Source organism: Prosopis cineraria, unplaced genomic scaffold (assembly GCF_029017545.1).
Source record: "Prosopis cineraria cultivar Desert tree isolate PC_DT_omini unplaced genomic scaffold, ASM2901754v1 PC11, whole genome shotgun sequence".
Lineage (NCBI taxonomy): Eukaryota > Viridiplantae > Streptophyta > Magnoliopsida > Fabales > Fabaceae > Prosopis > Prosopis cineraria.
In genome coordinates, this window is record NW_026555342.1 from 14,139,346 (window position 1) to 14,146,124 (window position 6,779).

At 33.4% G+C, this 6,779-nt stretch overlaps 1 long non-coding RNA gene across 23 annotated transcripts; it reads right to left on the minus strand.

Moving 5' to 3' along the window:
* Nucleotides 1-725: 725 nt before the first annotated feature.
* Nucleotides 726-6,502, minus strand: LOC129284898 (uncharacterized). Of its 23 annotated transcripts, none has more exons than XR_008587017.1 (10): nt 6,243-6,502; nt 6,087-6,158; nt 5,425-5,482; nt 4,690-4,747; nt 4,371-4,597; nt 4,206-4,269; nt 3,408-3,471; nt 2,903-3,023; nt 2,172-2,219; nt 726-1,057 (listed from the first exon to the last, which is right to left on the minus strand). It is a non-coding gene; the product is annotated as an uncharacterized LOC129284898 (long non-coding RNA). The 23 variants fall into 23 exon arrangements; XR_008587011.1 differs by having other exon boundaries at nt 4,690-4,994; XR_008587006.1 differs by having other exon boundaries at nt 4,690-5,032.
* Nucleotides 6,503-6,779: the final 277 nt, after the last annotated feature.

The window sequence follows — 6,779 nt, forward strand, 5'->3', positions numbered from 1 at the left end:
CAATGCCTTCCATATAATTCTGATGCCGCTTAGCTAAGGACAGATCCAAATTAAATATCTACAAATTAAATTAAAAATTATAGTTAAAATCTATGCGTAACATCCTTTTTAGGAATTTACTAAATTCGACACAATGTTCTTTCATATTCATTCAGACTAATACATTTTCTTAAGAAAATTATCAATAGTTGTAAGCTTTCCCAAAATGAAATTACCATTAGCACGACCAACAAACTTTCTTGGCAAGTTATTTTTCTTGATAAAATGCAATGATTTTGTGACCATAAGAATGATTTTCACTAATCGAATAATGGCGTCCTATGTACTCAGTCAAAAGCATACATAATATAATTTTAAAATATCACTAGCTTAAATCCCATGTGTTGCACGGGTTTGAGATCAAGAGATTTTGTTATACACATCTTCTATTAAAGTTTAAATAAATTATATTGAAATTGTCCCATAATTTAAAATAAAAGAAACCATGTGTCAATGAAATACAATCAATTTAATTCTATAAATTTGGATAATTATTTGTTTACACCATTTTGCCTTTTTAAAATAACCCCCATTGCAACAGGAAGCTCATTATTCAGCGTGCTAATTATTTGTTTACACAACATCAATCATCCTTTAGAGTTTGTGCTAGTTCCAGTTAGAAATATTTTCGACCTAATTCTGGCGATAACAATGCAATGATAAATAATAACAAAGTTAACTCAAAATGATCGATAACGAACACACAATTAGGAACCAAATAATATTAACATGCCAAAGGGGTAAAACAGTCCTGTAGTAGCTTGTAGTTTAACATAAAAGGAGCCTTAAGGAAGGAATTGAGTCACGTATTACTCCGAAGTCCAAACTGATCTTTTGATTTTCCATCTCCACAAAACAAAAGGACGAGTGTAAAGATCAAGCTCGAAAATCTTGGTGATAAAGGGAAACTAGAAAACTATTTAGAGAACTGTCTTCAGCCTTTAAATCTTGTAGATAGATGGAGCAAGATTTGGATCACTTTTCCAAGATTAATTATGACATCACTAAAATCTGGGCCCTGAGGAGCAAAAACAACAATAATGTCAATGACATTCAAAACAGAAAAGAAAGATAGTTATGGATTTGAATTCATTCTAGTACAATTGATAGGAGTAAGTTTCTTTGAGAATTAAAGATTTATTACCTTGTACCCACAACTAATGACCCAGTAGTTGAATCATAAGATTTTCTTCTTAATTTGGAACTTCAAAAATGGGTAGTTTTCAATTTAATTCTCAGCCATAACCCCCCTCCCAAAAAAAAAATGCCACAAATAAATTATTATCAATAATTTCAAAACGAGATAGGATTTCTTGCTTCAGTTAGAAACATGAAAAAGAAACCTCGTACCAACATTTATGGAACAAAGAGTTCAAATAGGTAATCAATAATATACAACACCTCAATACCCATTGGACTCAGATTTTTTTTTCTTGGCCAACCATTGGACTAAGATTGTAATCTCTTGTAATTTGCAGAAGTTCATATCAAGTTAGTTACTAATATTCTTTTGGTTGTTTCTTTAAATTCATTTGACTAAGAGTCATCACCTTTGATGAAATGTGTGGGGGGTTAGTAATATCCTTGATCAACCAAAAATATTGGGTTTCATTAACTACTATAATATGAAGATTATTAAAACTATAAATAATTCTATAGAAATTTAGAAACTTGTAAATTGTAGCAAGGTATAAAGGGCTACATGTTGCTTAAGATTAAAATAGCTGAAGCCAATTAAATAACAGCCACAAAGACATTAAAAATGGGATTTCATTATGCTAGGATCTTAAAAAAGAGAAGACATGATAAAAGGCATCAAAATACTTCAAATATATCCTTACTGGGTTCCATTAATTATACATTCAAAACCTATATATAACCACTGTTAAACCTGTATATAGTCAAAAGAGAATGCAAGTGAAAAAATGAAGATGCTACTTCACTCAGAACATCCACTTTTATCCGTTGCAATCTTAAAAAGTGGTTTGCTACTTCATTCAAAAGATGCTGCTAGATTGCAAGAATTTGATTTCTGGATATCAATCTAAATCTGATTCAAATGTTTGTCATGTGTTTGTTATAGAGAATTTACTCATCCAAGATATTTAATATATTGGGGTTGAAGAGTGGACCTTGGACACTAGTCAACATTGACTTCTTTGCCTTCTCCAACATCCAACCTAAATGTAATAAACTTAGTAAGTCACCTGGATGCTTAGTTTTTCAGCCACCAGTGAAGAATAAAGCAGTCCAGAGACAACAACAAAAATTATACCAAAATCAATTCTAACATAAACTCATTCCAGTTGATAATTTTTCATCCGGTACTTTCATCAATCATCTAGAATGCATATAAATTTGTCATTCAGATTTGCAAGAAATTCATGAAAGAGCTGGGAAATTTTAGACAATGTCCAACAGCATATATCAGCAAGAAGAAAATGTCATTCACAATAACTGAGTGAACTTTTCCAGTAACCACTAAATAAAAAACCAATGCAAAGCTAGGGAAAAGAATTGTACCAGTATCAATTTTGATTAATAATCTTCCATTCAGGATTTTCATCACAAGCCTAGCATATATATTCTAGTTCTTTCTTCTACAATGTACCAAGTCTGCAAATACCATGCTTTCATTCTTGAAGATGTTTGAGGGGAGTAAAACATTTGAGATCCATCTAGATAAGAAAAACCTTTAATAACAGAGAGCACATAATAGATTGACTGTAAAATAAACACACATTGGATACTTTTCGCAAACACATGAGAGCTAAAAGGAACCATATTGTACAAGTAATTTACAGAAGATTGAATTTATTAGAAGATTGAATGCCAAAATTGAATTTATTAGAAGATTGAATACCTTAGCTGCTATTGTCCTTGCCCTTGCCCACCGTCATACAACAGTTTAAGTTTTCTAGACATAAAAGAAGCAAACAGAACCCCTTATGAGGGCAGCAAAGTCCAGTGCCTTCTACCTAAACCTATATGCAATAGTCAATTACTAATTTGATCAAAGAAACGAATTCAAGCAAATAAAACCAAATAATGATGTTTACAGAAAGGGAAAGAAAAGAAGGCGATAATGATAAGAAACAGAAAATGGTTTCTCTTGTCAGAAATAACATCTTGAATCACAAATCCAAAAAAAAAATCTCCTCCTTTTTCATTCACATTCATCCATGGCTGATAAACTAAAATAGAAAAACAACACAGGTAGATTAACAAACTTCCAAAAATTGAAAACATAGATCCAGAAAAATGGATAAGGGAGAAGAGGCCAAAAATTAGGAAATTAAAGAGGTTGAAAACAAAGAAAATAAATATGGAAAAATTGAAATCTCACTCGATAAGACAGAAAAACTGACCGTATTCTTTGTTTATTTTCTCTCTTCCTTTTCTTCTTCCATGATCACCTTAATCTTCAATTCCCTGAAATGGTTTTTCAGATGGAAATGCAGTAAAGGAAACAGTTGGACAGAGGAAATGACGAAAGACAAGAATGACAAAGAAGCATGGGAAATGGCAACAGACATCAAGCATAATGGAGATCATAATGGAAGTTAATGCTCCCATGGAAATAGCAATCATTAATGTCGAATTTGAAAAATGGGAAGGGGGCAGAGCGCATAACTAATAACATAAGGAATTTTCCTCAGACCATAGTCATCCAGCCAATGAAAGTGGAAAATTAAAATTCATCTACCAATCAGAGATAAAAAAAAAAATCTGACCAATCAGCAGCTTTCTACAAGTTTTGTAGAGATATATTGATTAATAAATTGTGCCAAGATATCCAATTTAATGTCTTTACAAATACCACTTTGCAAAATGGTTAAAAAAACACATTTTCTCCTTTAATTGAAATGAAAGAGGAAAAGGATAGGGAACACTAAGGAGTCTCGTACAACATAAATTGGACCAAACCTACCATTCCAAATAGGTTTCATGTTCACAACACAGAAGCTTCAAACAGGGTTCTTAAAGAAGCTTTAGTCTAAAAACTGACTTCATAACCATCTAAAAGAAAAACCTTTAGTCCTCATATAACATCAGAATTACATTACGCAATTACCTAGAGAGAGTAGCAATGTAGCATAAGCCAAAGCACACTAAAAAAATTCTACTGATAAAGAGAAAAAAGCAAATACGATAAAATTTATTACCTAACAGTGGCAGCTTGTCCCAAAGAATAACTTCCATAAGCCCACAAGCATTGCTACCACCAAACTACACATAATGGCACAATTTTGCAGTCATTAAATTAGAAATAAGTGAACATGCAGAACTTATAAGTAACTTGTTCACAATTCCCTATGCCTAAAACGTACCTATGAACCACTGTAGCTTCCATAGCCATCACCAGCAGCTAAGTCACTTGAAACCCCATATCCACTTGAATAAGAATGTCCACATACATGCCTTTCACTATCTCTAACACATGGGTGCCTTATTGTATATAATGACTGATAGGTTCAAAAACTAATGCCAAAAACTTGTGCCACTTGTTGGCCAGAAAAGGTCAGCAAGGAGGGTAAGAACAAATAGCACAGCATACCTGGCATTTGCAGCAACACAAAATTCAACAAAAAGCTGTCTTAAGTGCTAAGATAAAGTTATTTAAACATAATTAGCAGTGTTTAGTGTTACCGTTTGTATATGTGTGTTTGCATTGGAAGGAAACATAGGTGAGTCAGCAAAGCATCTTCTGGAGTAGAGGAATTTGGAAGAGTCAAGTTACTAACTGATAGTACCATGAAAGAGGGATACAAGTTTCCTTGTTGCCAACTTATGGTATGTAGAGTGTGCTACACATTGCTGTTAATTTAACTGTCTTTTCCATTAGGGATAATGTTGAACTGAGAAAATATGGTTCTTATCTCCTTCATGGGCTCAAATTTGGACAGATAAGTAATGGTGCACTAATCATGATCATGGCCGGACAAAATAAGCTTCTGTAAAAATCACGAACTATATAGTAAAATCCATTTCCCTGTATTTATGGTAATTTTATTTTAGTTTTCCAGTCATCTTCACAGCAAATACTTCCATAACGAAAAAAAAAAGACTGAAGCATTTGTGTCACCAAAACACAGGGCCTTTAAAAACGAATAAAAAACACAATGAGCAATCCCCCATACACATGAAACACACAAAATGGAAATACAAAACTTGCATTGCATCAACAGTTACTGCCAAATATACCCATGTGTGGAACTTTTGTTACATACCCAAATCAGCGTGGAACAGTTATGCACACTTCTAAGGAGCAAATAGAAAAGCAATGGGTCTGATAATGTTCATTAAGTTTTTTAATGAATCCCCATCAACAATCAGGGCGGAATAGTCATGCACATTAGACCAAGTAACATATAGGTAACTCACAGGTTTGATAATGTCCATTATGCTCTTTGATGAATCCTCAGAAACATAATTCCGATACCTGTACGATCGAACTAATTGTTAACTAAATCTTTGATATCCATTTATGCAGTTTTGAATTTCCCTGCATGGCTTTTGAGATAAGTAACTTGCCGTATGTCATTATCTAAAGAAATGTGAGATACCCTCTAAACATATCAAAAGAAAGACTAATTAGTAATTTTAAGATTGGCTGGTGAGAAGCATTCAAGCGCACCTCTATACTAGACTATTAAGGGTTGGTGCCTTAAAACATGATAGGGGATAGGCTTACTGAAGACAAACTTTTTTAAAAAATATGGGTAAAAGATGCTACCTAATTAATGACTGGAGAATTAAGATGAGGACCACAGTAATTATCATCAGGTCGATATAAAGGAATCTGTGTCAATAGAACTCCTAGGTGCACATCATCACCTAAATGTGCCAGATATATATTATAATAGGTCACATACTCCACGCCAACAATGTGCTATAACATAGGCCCATTATTAACAACAGAGACGTTCCCTACAAACTCCCAAGCTTCAGTTTTTCAAGAAATTTAATAAATTCAGTTTCTCAAGAATTTTCTATCCCTTTGAGTTTCTAAAAATTAAGGGAAAAGAATTACTAGCATAAGGTACATTAATCATTCTTCTTGCTCCCTCCTTAATTCTCTCACGTAATGATCAGCTTCAAACTTTGTCACAAGATAACTGCACAATCCATAACAAATTTTAAATTTTATTTAAAATTTATACATTAAAGTAAAATAGACCAAACCTACAGTTTGCTTCCACCTGCGATGCACCACTGCAAGAAAGAGAAAAGGTGCCGATTCAGATAAGGCATCTGGGTTTTCTCCATGAGCTTGCGCAGATGAAGAAGACGCGGTGAGGCCGTAAGGGAGACGAAGTCAAAGAGGAGGTTTGTTGGGAGGAGGAAGTTTGATCGACAGTTGGGAGTAAAGACGGAGCGACTATGCGAGGAAGTCCAAGGAAAAGCTTTATCGACAGTGGCAAGAGAGGGTAAGAGGCTGATGATTTTTTTTTAGGACGGAAAGGTCTGGAAGGTGAGAGTGAGGAAATGAGAATATTTTTCTAGAAAAATAATAATTGACAAACAAATGATGGACCCACATCAGAAAGGGCATTAAGAAAAAATACTGTAGACGACCGGCTTCAAGCAAGGCCATTTGAGGAAAACACTATAGATGAACAGTGCAACATTGGAAAAGTACACGGACTTTATTAGATCTTTATCAGATATAAGATTATTAGGAAAAAATTTTAAAGCGGAGACTTATTATTTTATAAATAATTATTTATTAAATTATT